Below are 14548 nucleotides of genomic sequence, written 5' to 3'. Positions count from 1 at the left end.
TATAGTTAGCGGATGATGGCTACAAAATATCACCATGACCAGTATTTCACTTCTTCTCAGGACAAGCTATTTGGTTCCACTTTGCAGACAGGGAAAATGAGTTTCATGGAGGATAATGACACCCCACAGTGAGTGGGTACCATGTTAGATGGTCGGATCTTCTGATCCCCAGTCTGTTGCATGGCTTCTGTGATGCATGTGAGGATGAAGAATACCCCCTTGAAGAGGCTTGAGGTTCATTGGCTCTGACACTCCTTTGCATCTGTCAGCAGATTTTGGGCCTCCCAGCCTCTTCTCCTGTGTGAGCAGAGTGTAGACTCCATTTCCCAGGGGGCTTTGGGAGCTACAAGCGAAAAGGCCAACATGATTACTGGCAGTTGGGTGCTGTTCATTTAGAACATCTGCCCTCAGGTCCCCAAGGCCAACTCTATCAAAGGATACACACCTGTGCCAGGCACTGCCAGACACCGAAATCAGCCTATTTCCTCTGGGGAGAGATCTAGGCAGGGCTGATCAGGCTGCCAAAATGTCATCTGAGGTGCAGAGTGATGAGGGACATGCAAGCAGAAAGGCAAGCTGTAGGAAGGACTGTTTTAGCAGAAGCTGGTGTTCTTAGTGTAAGTGGGGAGAGAACTGTGAGATACAAATGGCCTGGTTTCTCAACTCAAGGCAGTCAGATTTCTTCTCCCTCCAGAACAGGGACCAGTTGAGTCTTTTGGGAAGAGGCCCCTCCTGCCCTGCAGCAGTTCAGCAGCCTGTTTTGCAGGAAGATTTGCATATCTGAAGCATCAACGCAGGGATTCTCAGTGTATGAGCTGATTCTAAGAGGTAGGAGGACACGCTGAAAAATGTTCATTGTTATGTAATTATATTAATATAATTAGAAAAATATAACAAGGCACTAAAATAGAAGTTCAAGAGGGCAGAGACTTTTGTCTAGTTTGTTCATAGCTGTAGACTCAGGATCTGGGACAGCTTCGGCACATAGTTGGTACCTAATGAATGAATGAATGACTCTCCCAGCACATGTATGGTTTTATCAGAACATGGAATTTGAACTTTGGCTTATAAGATGGATAGGATTTAGTTAGGAAGAAATAAGTGAAACTGGAGGGAGGGAATGATCCAGGTGGGTCTAAGAGGTTGAGTAAGGCCCACAGCAGCATAACCTCACATCTATTAAAGCTTACTATACGTGAGACACTCAAGTGAGGCACTTTCATTTATGAGCTAATTAAATCCTAATAACAGTCCTCAGAATATCTCCACTTTGCAGATGGGGAAACTGAGACCCAGACTGGTGAAGTATTTTGCACAAGAATAGGCTGTAGCCCTGGCTTGTTTGTTTACAAGAGTCCTGCAAGGCCACAGGCTCTCAGGCCCATCTGGGGCTCTGTGGCACGTGGAGCGTGTGTCCCAGCTTGTAGGAGACCCGCGGCCACCCCAGCTCAGGAGGCAAGGGCCTGACGTCCTTTCTGCTCTCAGCCTGAAGGAGCCCGCTCATCGCAAACCAGGCCTGCTCTCTTTAACCCAGCTGCTGTTTTCACAGATTTCCATTTTTAGCTCCCTGGACTGGAACGCAGTGTTCAATGCACTGTAAACCTCAATGTCAGTTTGATTATAAGAGAGGCGTGTGTGGGCTCCGGCTCTCTCGTTTCCGTGTGTAATAATAACCCTCCGGATCTCTCACCCCTTTTCTTCCAAGTCTCTCAAAGCGTTTCATAGGTAGTGTCCCATTTAAGCCGCCAGTTCCCCAGCGAGGCAGCTGGAGGCTATTACGTGAAACAGCTTTGGCAATGCTCAGTTCTTTTCGTCTGGAAAGGGTTCTAGTCATCGCTGTCTTAAATTCCCGGGGGAGTAAGGAAAATGCTAAAGGAGGCTGCTGTTTAATGAATACCTCTTGTATGCGATTTATCTTATCAACCCTGGGAGATGCATCTTTGAATTGCCTATTTTTATGGATGAGAAAAATGGCTCAGAGAGGCGAGTGACTTGCTCAAGGTCACACAACTAATAATTGGCAGATTATGGATTTAACCCCAGATTTACCTCCAAGGTGTTTGGCTTTTCCACTGCATCACTGATGCTGTGGAAATAAAGGCACAGTCAGATCTTAATTCTCTTGGCTCCTACACCAAGCTAGCCCCTGGCCCTTTCCTCAGAGTTTCAAGTGAGGAAATTATAGGTTGGAAGGATTATTTCTCATCAGTCATGACCATCTCTCACCTTCTTAAAAATATTGAAAGTAGAAAAGTACATATTTGTTTCTCCTTCCATCCTCATTCATTCACTCATTCATTCATGCGTGCAGCAAGCATTTGCTATTCCTTTTGTTTGAGCATGGATAGGATGAGATACAGTCCCATGGAGTCTCTTTTCCCAAGGGTCTTGATTTCTGCTAAAGCCCCTGTGTGATCTGGAACAAGTGACTGCATCTCCCTGAGCCCCAGTGTCCTCATCTGAAGAATGGGGATATAATGGTTCTTATTTCATGGGGGCTGTGTAGGGAGCCAGTAGCATTGGAGAGTCAAGGAGTGGCATAGCCTCCAGGGTGGACATGTGGGCCCAGGGTAGAGTATTTGGGGAGTTGTTTTTGGGACAGAAAGATGTTGTGGACATGAACTTATGAATATGGTGACCTCCACTGTTAGGCAGCCCAAACTTAGAATATCTAGGTGCCACAAATTGGCTGTTTGGGGGAGGCTGGAAAGCCAAGTTTATTCAAACCAAAAAGCATTGATTGAATGCTTACTTGGTAGAGGGGCTGTGGGGAATTGGATTCAAGTCCCCAGCTCTGCCATATGACAGTTGTGTGATTTTGGGACAGCTGATGCATCTCTCTGGACTTTAGTTTCTGCTTCTATAAATGGGAAATGATAATGTATGCAGGTTTCTTGTGAGGATTAGAAATGATTTGTAGAGGGTGCCTGGGTGGCTCAGTCAGTTAAGCATCTGGCTTCAGCTCAGGTCCTGATCCTGGAGTCCTGGGATCGAGTCCCACTCAGGCTCCCTACTCATCAGGGAGTCTGCTTCTCCCTCTGCCCCTTCCCTGCTCATGTTCTTGCTCACCTTCTCTCTCTCAAATAAATAAATAAAAATCTTTTAAAAAGTTTTAAAAAAAGAAATGATTTGTAGAAAGCAGTTAGCATAGTGCCTGGCACCTATTGGTGCCCAGTAAATAGATGTTATTACTAATATTGGTAGGTGCTGATTGAGTTTCTGCAGTATCAAAGAACTTAAAATCTGTGGATTAGATCTTCAGGTATAGCTGGATCCAGGTACTCTTATGATGTCATGCCCTGGTCCCATTCCATACACCCTCAGTTCTGCTTTCATTCATGTTGGCCTTGCTCCCAGGAAGTTCCTCTCCTCCTGGTGGCAAGTTGATCCCCAGTAGCTCAAGATTTATGTGCTACCCATAAGCCCAGCAGAACAAGATCTTTTTCCATATAGCTATAGCAAAGTATATGGCCTTGAGTCCTATTGGATCATCTTGGGTCATGTCCCATCCTGAACCAATCACTGAGGTTATGGTGGACAAAGTAAGTTGATTGTTAGGTCTGGGGCATGTCCCTTGATCACACTGGCAGGTAGGGTCATCAGCTTTAAACAAACCACAGGGATTAAGAGTGGGAGAGGGCAGTTCTTCTAAGGGAATGGGTGCTGGACAGGTGTGTTCAGTTGGGTTCTCTCAGGAGAAGACCAGAGATTTGTGTGCATGTAAATGATTAGGAAATGCATATGGGAGAAACTGGTGAGTGGGGGAAGCAGGCTAACAAAAGGCGAGGGAGTCTAGGTAGAGTGTGACTTCAGGTAAAGTCCCAGCCTTGGCCAGATCCTATCAGGAGCTCTGGAATGTAATTTATGCCTCAAGAATATGTCTCACTTTAAGGCACAGCTGGCCAAATGTACCCATGAACCAGTAATTAGCAATGGGCTTCCTTGGGTGTATGAATTCACAGGGACTCCTGGATCTCTCCCAGTGGGGGGATGCAACTCCAGGACTTCAAAGACACTGCTTTGAAGAAGGTCACAGGTGCAAGGCTTTGGCAGCAATATATACAGAAGCTTGAAGTTATAAAAGGGGGTCTGGTGTCCACGATCGTGGGGACAATCCACAGCTGTCTGCAATGGAGGGAGATGAAGGAGGAGCGAAGGAGGGGAGGCAAGGGAAGGAATGGGCGTCAGTGAGATGATGGGGAATATGAGAAGGTCTCTCATCCTCTTCTGAGTCGAAGAGAAACCAAAAAGCAGCCTCCTGGCAACTCTGTCTTTCTGGCACACCATCACTGGCAATAGCCATCCTCACAGTGTCCCCGACCGTCCTCAGCAAAGTGCCGAGAACTCACAGTACAGAAATAAGCGAGGATGTGATTCAGCAAAGGATGCAGGCAGCTGAGAAGCCAGAGGGGTTGTCTCAGTCCCCCGCTAAATGGATGAGGTTGGCATGAGGTTGTTGGGTCCAGGGAGCCTGGGGTACCTGCCCATGCCAAGGCCTGAACCTCCGGCAGCTGGAGGTCTGGAGGTCCAGAAGTCCTTCGGGCTCATTTAGCCTTTAACTGTCTCCTTTCTACCCACCTCTCACCCCTCCAAAGTCCTCTCTGTATATCGGGAGCAGATACCACCCTCACTGTACCAGCTTTCAGCTGTCACCTTCCTCCCCAAGCCATCTGGCACTGGAGCTTTCTGCAGAGGGAGCCGAGAGGCAGTGAGGGAGAAGTAAGTGGGTGTGCCAGGCCAAGTCAGCAGCTTCATCCTCAGGGTCGTGGCCACTGCTCTGCTAATTATTTTGAAGCTGATGAGGTGGTTCAGGCTGGGGATGACAAAGTGAGTCATTTACTGAGCACTTCCTATGTGCCAGGTTCTGTGCTAAGTGCCCCACAGCATGATCTCATGTCATCACACCCAATAGCCACAGGAACTGTCATACTGGGACTCTCCTGGTTATGAGTGATAGAAACCCAGGCTAATCTGGCTCGAGGGGAGAAGAAACCTTTTGGCTTGCAAAATGGCAAAGTTGAGGGGAATTAGGCACAGCTGGATTCAGGAGTTTGAATAGTATCACCAGTCTCTTTCCATCATGCCACTGTGCCTTCTTCCATGCTGGCTTCACTCTCAGGCAGCCCCTCTGTTCTGTGATGGCAAGTTGGCCTCTTGCAGTAATAGGGGTGCCAGTAACCAGCTCAGCAAACCTAGTGGGAAGAGTGGGTCTCTTTTCCAGTGGTTCATACCGTAATGGTGTGTCATTAGACCAAGTTGGATCTTATATTAATTTCTGAACCAATCACTGTGGTTGGGGGTGGAATATTCTGATCGACCTATTCCCATTTCATCAGTGTGTTGATGTGCAACTTGGAATGATGACCTCAGCCACAAAATGAGGATAATGGTGTGTATCTGTGGTGTGTGGAAGTCCCCAGGGCAGCGCCAGGCCCACTGTAGACTCTCAGTAGGTGGTGGCTCTCAGGGCAAGGGTGTATTATTGCACTGACTCTGCATGAGGAAGTGGATACTGCATAAGGAAGTAAGTCAGGCACCAGGAAAAGAAAATTCAAACCAGAGCAGAGAGGGGAGGCTCGAGGAAATGGCTCAGCTGATGCAGTGCCAGGACCTCATGAAAAGCAATGCATCAGAAATGCTTTGGTTACTCAAGTGAAAAAATCAAATTAAACTTTGCATCCGGGAGTAGGGCTGCTGTAGCCAGGAAACAATGTCAGCTTCGCTGAAAAGGACTGTGGCTCTTTTAGCCCGAGGAAAGCCAGGAGCTGCCAGAGAGCCAGTCTGTTACATTCTCCTGGGGCTGGTCTCTCTCCAGGACGAGGTGTTTCAACATCTCAGGTGGTTCCCTGAAAGCAGCTGTCCCTGTTTCCTCTCCGGGTGAAGCCCCTTCTCCCAGAAGGGGGCTTTGTTTATACCAGGCTTCTCTCACTCCCCAGAGAAAGCCAGGAGGGATGGAGGAGGAGGGAGTCTCAGGAAAGCCGCAAAGAAGGGTTGTGATTTTTTTTTTTTTAAGATTTTATTTATTTATTTGAGAGAGAGAGAAAACATGAGCAGGGCGGAGGAGGAGCAGAGGCAGAGGGAGAGGGAGAAGCAAATTCCCCGCTGAGCAGGGAGCCTGACTAGAAGCTCAGTCTCAGGACCCTGAGCCAAAGGCAGGTGCTTAACCCACTGAGCTTAACCCACTGAGCTACTCACCCATTTTTCATTTAAAAAATTAAAATAAAAATTGGGGGCTGCAGGACCTCTAACATGGAGAGTAGATGTGTCAAGGAGACCCTTAGTGTAAACACTCTGTATAGCATTTTTTGCAATATTTAGTAAAGCTCCATAAGCATGGGCACGTTCTGTGACCCAGCAATCCACTTGTTGGTATCCCTAGAAAACCAGTCTGCAAACTTTAGTGGGCAGACAAAGCACTGGGAACCTTATTAAAATGCAGATTCTGATGCAGTAGGTCCTATAGGGGCCTGAGATTCTGTATTTCTGGCTAGCTCCCCAGTGATGCTTGGACCACAGTTTGACTAGCAAGGCCCAAGGGAACTGTTTCTTAAACTTCTTTGGGTTCTGACTGCCAGTAAGAAATAAATTCTAGATGGCAACCTACAATGCACTTATCTATAATTGAAACAAAAGTTTTATGAAGCAATACTTACCCTTGCTATATGATGCACCCTTAGTCTTTTTTCTTCTCTTTTGTCAAAAACAAAAACAAAAAAACCCCACCGCATTGACCACAGAGCCACTGAAATGATTTCATTATTCACCAGCTGGTCTCATGCCACATTTTGAGAAACAGAACCCTAGAGAAATTCTTACACATGCAGACCAGGAAACAGGAAGGCTTGCTGATGCATTGTCTATAATAACAACCACAAAAAATTGGGGAAAAAAAAAAACAAAAGAAAAGAAAAAAACCCCCAGCAACCTGAAAGTTCTATCTGCAAGAGAATTTATCAGGACATTTGTGATAATATGCACATAGCGGAACTGTGAAAAATAAGTGAATTTGAATCACGTGCATTAGCATGTATCTCAAAACCAAAAGTCCAGTAAAAATACAAGCTGAAGGCAGACACATGTTCGAGGATGCCATTTTTTAATGTAGTTTAGGCAAAATAATCCTATTTGTTATTTAGGAATTCATACATATGTAATAAAGGTATAAAAGCTCATAAGGGAATGATTAACACCAAATTCAGCAGAGAGTGATTGCCTCTTGGGGGAGAGAGCGGGCAGGGATGGGGTGCCTTTGGGGCTTCATTAGTATATGTAAAGCTTCATTTCCCAAGATGGGTGATGAGTCTATGGTGCTCATTATATTAGAGTCTCTCCTTTTTTTTTTTTTTTTTTTTACAGGCTTGAGGCATTCCATAATAATTAAAATTTTTAAAAAGAAAGAAAAAGAAAAGAGGGGGTGCTTGAGTTTAAATTCATAGGGGCTTGTATTAGTTTCCTAGGGCTTCCATAACAAATTATTTAAAAGTCGGTGGCCCCAAACCACAGAAATTTATTCTTGCACAGTTCTGAAGACCAGAAGTCTGAAACCAACATAGGGTTTGTTCTCTCTGGAGGCTCTAAGGGAGAATATGTTCCGTGCCTCTGTCCTAGCTCTTGATAACCACTGGCAACTCTTGACATGCCTTTGGTGTGGGGCCTCCTTTCTGTACTGTTTGTCTCTGACTTCATATGGCCTTCTCTGTGTATCTCATATTTCCTTCTCTTTTCTCTCTCTTTTTAAAAGATTTATTTATTTATTTTAAAGAGAGACAGTGAGTGAGCATATGCACACATATGTGTGCAGAGGAGGAGCAGAGGGAGAGAGAGAGAGAGAGAGTCTCAAGCAGACTCCCTGCTGAGCATGGGAGCCAGACAGGAGGCTTGATCTTGATCCCAGGACCATGAGATCATGACCTGAGCTGAAACCAAGAGTGCCAGATGCAGAATATCAGTCATTGGATTTAGGGCTCACTGTAAATGCAGGATGATCTCATCTGGAGAACGTTAACTCAGTTCTGCAGAGACCTTACCTCGAAATAAATTCACAGGTATCAGGGACTAGGACTTGGCCATATCTTTTGGGGGGACAAATTCAACCCATTATAGGGGTGTAAAGCCCTGCCCATTCAATCCTTTCCCCTTGAATATTATTATTATGATATTGCTTATTGCAGGAGTTTTCAATCTGAGCACTGTTAACATTTGGGTTAGAAAAGCCGTGGGGGGGTGGTGGTGGTTCTGTGCCTTGAGGGATGTTCAGTAGCATCCTTTACCTCTACCCATTAGGTGCCAATTGTAGCTCTAGACATTGCTAAATGTTTCCTGGGTGTAGGGTTGTAAAATAAAACTCAGGGCCCCAGTTAAATATGAATTTCAGATAAACAATAAAGTTTAGTATAAGCATATCCCAAATATTTCATGGGACGTACTTATATTAAAAGAGGGGATCCCTGGGTGGCTCAGTGGTTTGGTGCCTGCCTTCAGCCCAGGGCGTCCTGGAGTCCTGGGATCGAGTCCCACATCAGGCTCCCTACATGGAGCCTGCTTCCTCCTCTGCCTGTGTCTCTGCCTCTCTCTCTCTCTCTTTTTGTGTCTCTCATGAATAAATAAATAAAATCTTTAAAAATAAATAAATAAATAAATAAATAAATAATAAATAAACAAATAAATAAATAAATAAAAGAGTATTATTGTTAGAACGCCTGGGGGGCTCAGTTGGTTAAATGCCTCACTCTTGATTTTGGTTCAGGTCCTGATTTCAGGGTCATGAAATCAAATCCCTTATCAGGTTCTGTGCTCAGGAGCTTGTTTAACATTCTCTTTCTCCCTCTGCCCCTCCCCACTCCTTCTCTAAAAAAGAAAAAAAAATTATTGCTTACACTGGGCATCCTGTTCTACCCATACCCTCCAACCCCACCACCAAGTCAGGTAACCCTACCTAGGGAGAAAAATTACCCCTGGTTTAGAACAATGAATTGAGGAGTGGCATTACAAATTCACATTCACTGAGTGCTTCTCTATGCCCACCACTGTGCTAAGCCATGTTCATGCGTTACATTTACTCCTCGAAACAACCCTGAGAAATAGGTGTTATAATTGCCCCCAGCAAATAAGTAGAGGGATTTGGTTTTGAACCCAGATCCACATTTTCATGGACAGTGTGAGTTGGGTAGGAGAGTGGTGGCCTGGCAGATTGTGAATGCCCCATGTGCTTAGGGGAAAATGGTGCTGATGTCTAGACCATCATGGTGTGAGAACAAGACCTGCAGAACAGGATGGCCAGAAAGAAGGATGGCAGGCTACAGGAAGATGGGCTAACATGGACAATCCTGGGATATGAGATCATTTGACAAGAAGAGAAGCAGCTGAGTAGCAGGCTGCGGCAGGACGATCATAGTAGCTAGCAGACTGGGCTCGAATGCCAGTTTCACCACCAGGCATGGCCTTGAGTAGATGCTGTAGTGACATTTATTCTGCACTTGATGTATGTTGGGTACTGCTGCTAGTGCTGGGCCATGATCTCATTTAACCCTGAAAATGACTCTCATGGGGCAGGTCTTCTCACACATGAGGTTGCTGAGGCTTAAGACAGATTAAGAAGCATGTGCCATGTCATGAGCTAGTAAGGGGCAGCGCTGGGATTTCTACCAGGGCATGTGGACTCCAGCAGGCTCAGATTCTCCTCTCTCCAATGGAAGTCCCATCCCCAGCCTCTTAGGGTTGATTTTAGGGTGAAATGAGTTAGTGTGCCTAAAGCCTGTAGTATCGGGTCTGGCACACAGACAGTAACTAGCAGTGATTGTTATTCAGGCAGGGGAATGAAGCCTGAAGCAGGCTCGGTGGTTTTAGCAGGGATTGGGTCTCACTCATTAATGTTCATTTCATTTTAAAATCAATGTGCAGTGAGAACTTACTACTTGCCAGGTACTGTTCTAGGCTCTGAGCATGCAGCTAAGACTAAGTCATAATCCTTAGGGTTTAGCATTTCCCTACCAAGCCCAGAGCCTCTAGTAGGCCCTCAAGAAATGGCTGCTGAATGAATGACTACGTGAATGAATGAATGACTACATGAATGAATGAGAGAGCAAGGGAGTTCTGCCTTCTTAATGCAGCCATCGATTCCACTACAACTGCCATGGCTAATTCTGGGATAATGGATTAGCACTGTCTTCTAATAAAGGTGATTTCATCCATCTGAAGGATCAGGATAATAATATATTCCTTGCAAAGCTGTTGGGTGGCTTAATTAGCTAATATTTATAAACTGCCTCCAAAGCCACAGATAAAAGCAAGGTAAAAACACCTTGTGCGATTGGTATTAATAATTTACTGTCTCCCTGTACCAGGCCTTTCCGATATTTTTCTTGAGACAGGAAGAGGTAGGGCCTAGTTTGGGGATGATTAAACCCTAGATAAAGATTAGCTACTCTTTTATTAGAGCCAAAACAAGCCCTTTTTCAAACTTTTTGCAGAGTCTCTCCATTTTTTGTCATACTCAGGTGAGCTGCCTTGTTTGGGAAACATCTGTTGTTGAGATAGTAACTTTCTCTCTTGTGGCTATCATTTCATATGGGTATGTCCAAATGAAGTCTTCTCAGGGCCTCATCTGGGCCCTATAAAATAGTTAAAGGGCCACAAGAGCATTTGCATTACTAATTGATGATTTGCATACAACTTGAATAACCTCTCGGGTCTGTGAAGTTATATCTTATTTGATTTCTAAAAGCTTCGTCATTTCTGTTCATGAGATCTTAAAAGTGGCAAAGATTTCAGCCCCTACAAGGAACTCATTTCCCCTGAGTCCTTTGAGAGGTAGAAGGTAGGGACATTTATTGAACATCTACTATGTGCCTACAAATTCATTTAATCATTGGAATCACCTAAGGAACTAAAAAATACTTATGCCTAGTCCCCATCCTCATAGATTATAATGTAATTGGGAGTAACTGTTGAGGGGACAGACTTTGAATCCCCCCAGGTGATTCTAAGATGCTGAAAAGACAGAACTATTTGTCTAATTTTCATTAAACACACACAAACACACACACATAAAACATGAACCACCCCTTTCCCCAGCCCCACCACCACCACGTTAAAGGTGTGGAAACTGAGGCTTGGGGCATTAGGGGAAGGCCATTCGTAATAATAATGTTCATAGCTGACCATTTTGGTACTTAGGATGTACCAGACTCTGTGATGAGCACATTGATGTGTATGTGTCTTTTTAAATTCTTGCAATGGCTCTTTGAAGCAGGGATTAATAATATCTTTCTTTTATAGATGAACAAACTGAGTCTCAAAAAGTATGTAATCTTCTCAAGTCTTCTGAACTGGCAAGAGATCATCCACAGAGGAAATGTGAGTGTGCTTAGATTAGGATTAGACTCTGTTAAGATTTGAATTTTGATTCCAACCTCTGGCTTATGCAGGATCCAACTTGTTTGTTCTTTGAAGATCCTGTCTCTGTCTTCTGTGTTTCTCTGAGCTTAGCACAGTGCTGGACTCTTGAAGGCACCTGCAGAATATTTAAAGTCATGGAGCAAATAGGGCTAAGGAGTGGACTTCCCAGGCATTAAGAAGCAAGACTTTTTGACCTGATAGATCAGTTCTTCCTTCCTTCTCTCCAATATTTTTTGAGGTCTGTGCCGAAGACATAAGACAGACAAGGGCTGTTATGTAGCATCTATCATTTGTCAGCCAGTGTTGGAGCTTTGAATTAACCAGAAGAAGGTGGGTTTTGCTTTTTTTCTCCCTGTAAAATGAACTGAAGCTGATGTGAGAAAATAGTTTCAGCACACCAAAGGGAAGAATGGTGACTGGTTTATTTATTTATTTATTTGGAGGTTTTGTTTTTTTTTTTCTCCCTCATCTGGAAAGTGGTAAGAGGAAAGAAATTTTATCACATTCATCCAGCCCAGTGTGCTCCAGACTAGTGAGTCATTTGGTGTCATGCTATTCAAACATAAGTTCACTCATTCAGTGCTTTTTGAGCTCCTGCCATGTGCCTGGCACTGTTCTAGGTGATAGAGATATATTATAAAATGAAGTAAAGTCCCTTAATTTTATTTATTTATTTATTTTTAATTTTATTTATTTATTCAGTGAGAGACACAGAAAGAAAGAGGCAGAGACACAGGCAGAGGGAGAGGGAGAAACAGGCTCCATGTCGGGAGGCCAACGTGGGACTCGATCCCGGGTCTCCAGGATCAGGCCCTGGACTAAAGGCCGTGCTAAACTGCTGAGCCACCCAGGCTCACCCTTAATTTTATTTTTAAAGGTTTTATTTATTTTTTCATGAGAGACACACACAGAGAGAGGCAGAGACATAGGCAGAGGGAGAAGCAGGCTCCCCGTAGGGAGCCCGATGCAGAACTCAATTCCGGACCCCAGGATCACTACTAGAGCCAAAGGCAGAGGAGGCTTAACCACTGAGCCACACAGGTGTCCCTTGGTAAAGTCCCTTGATCCATGATGACCTGAATGATGAGAAAAAGCAAGTCGTGTGTAGATCTTGAGGAATAGAGGTGGTGAGAGAGGGAACAGTAAGTATGGAACCCTGACATCTGAATGAGCTTGGTGGGTTTAAGGAAGAGTATAGGACAGAATGTGGCTCAGAGTGGATAAAGAGGGGGAGAAGGCATGAGGTAGACAGGGGCCAGATCATGCAATGCCCTGTAGCCATGATAAGGCATTTTGAATGTTACTCTGTACCAAATCCTTTACTATGGTTTTTCCTCATGCTTTGCAATAGGACCTTCTGCTTATCTTCCCAGCTGCCTTTTTACTCTAGCTAAGCTGAACTTTTTGAAGCTTCCTTGCTGTCTCTCACCTCTGTGCTTTTACACATGCTCTTGCATCTATATGGAATACTCTCCAAGATCCTTTTACTCAACCTTTGGGTATTATCTTGGATAGCACCCCTCTAGGAGCTATCTCCTGCCTTCTCATGCTTGGGTTCAACATTTCTTCTTTTTGCTCATTGTCCCCCCTAGGTCCCCCTCTTGAGCTTTATTGAAGCATAATCGACGAAGAGAAATTTTATATATTTAAGATGTACAACTTGATTTTTGGTATACATATATGTTGTGAAGTAATCAGTACAATCAAGCTCAATGTCTAGCCACTGATATTTTGGATGTCACTGAAACAACGGCACAATGCAGAAGCACAGGCAACAAGAGCCAAAATAGACAAGTGGGATTGCATCAAGTTAGAAAGCACCTGAATGGCAAAGAACACAGCAGCATGAAAAGCCAGCCTATGGAATGGGAGAAAATATTTGCAAACCATATGTCTGGTAAGGGTTTCATATTCCAACATATATGAGGAACTCCTACAACTCAGTAGCAAACAACCAAGTAACCTGATTAAAAAGTGGGCAGAGGATCTTGATAGATATTTCTTAAATGAAGACCAAAGATGGACATCTGGGTGGCTCATTGGTTGAGTGTCTGCCTTTGGGTCAGGTCATGATCCTCGGGTCCTGAGATCGAGTACCACATCAGGCTCCCTACAGAGAGCCTGCTTCTCTCTCTGCCTATGTCTCTGCCTCTCTCTGTGTGTCTCTCATGAATAAATAAATAAAATCTTAAAAAAAAAAGACCAAAGATGACAAGTTGTTGGGGAGCATGTGGAGAAAAAGGAATCTTTTTTTTTGTATAGTGTTGGTATGGAATGCATATTGGTGCAGCCACTATGGGAAACAGTATGGAGATTCCTCAAAAAATAAAAAATAGAACTATTTTACCACCCAGGAGTCCCACTTCTGGGTATGACTCTACTTTTCATAGCATTTATCACATGATATTTTTATTTGTGTCTCTTTCCCAGTAAGGGTTGAGTTTCATGAAGGCTTGGCCAGTTGTCTTGTTTCCCATTATAACCCTTATGACATTGAGTATTAAATGCACAGGAAATATTTATTGAGATGAATGAATAGCTGAGTGAGCCTGGAGGTCATGGACAATGCCTAAGATGTTGATTCAGTTCTGCAAAATGCTGGGAATTCAAAGATTCCCAAGAATCTAGAGCTAAAAACCAGGAGCATTGCTCTTGCATGGGATAGACTCATAAAGTTCAAGAAAGAGAGTGCTGGAATGGAGATTTTATGGGAACGTGGAAGAGAGAGCAATTAAGTTGGCCCAGAGCTAGAGATTGAAGAAACTATAGGAAAATAACTGATACTTAACCTGGACTTTCCTAGGTGACTAAGAATTTGCCTGCCAGGAATCTAAGGATGGGGGAGTTGAGGGAGGATCCCAGGGCAGAATAAAAACATGAAGATGAGAATGTGGGTGGCACATTTGGAGACCAGTGATTTGTATGCCTACAGGGTTGAGCCTAAGTCTGTATTAGTTGGGATGCTTTGACCTTTGAGTAAAATAAAGCCCTACCAGAACTGGTTCAAATATCGGGAAAAAATTGTGTTGCATCTCAAGAAGTTAGGAGGGAAGTGATTCCAGATGACTAATTTGGCAGCTCAGTGTCACCAAGGAGTCACTTTTCCTATATTCCCACATTCCTACATTGTCATTCCAGTGAATGAATTTGA

The 14548-nt window shown here is 44.2% G+C and overlaps 1 long non-coding RNA gene across 1 annotated transcript; it reads left to right on the top strand.

Annotated features, from left to right (window-relative positions):
• Positions 1–652: 652 nt before the first annotated feature.
• Positions 653–13281, top strand: LOC121475267. The gene is made up of 3 exons (XR_005983696.1): positions 653–828; positions 11278–11355; positions 12990–13281. It is a non-coding gene; the product is annotated as an uncharacterized LOC121475267 (long non-coding RNA).
• The last annotated feature ends 1267 nt before the right edge of the window (positions 13282–14548 follow it).

Source organism: Vulpes lagopus, chromosome 14 (genome assembly GCF_018345385.1).
Source record: "Vulpes lagopus strain Blue_001 chromosome 14, ASM1834538v1, whole genome shotgun sequence".
Lineage (NCBI taxonomy): Eukaryota > Metazoa > Chordata > Mammalia > Carnivora > Canidae > Vulpes > Vulpes lagopus.
Note: the sequence above shows the minus strand (reverse complement) of the source record. Positions and strands in the feature narration are given on the sequence as shown.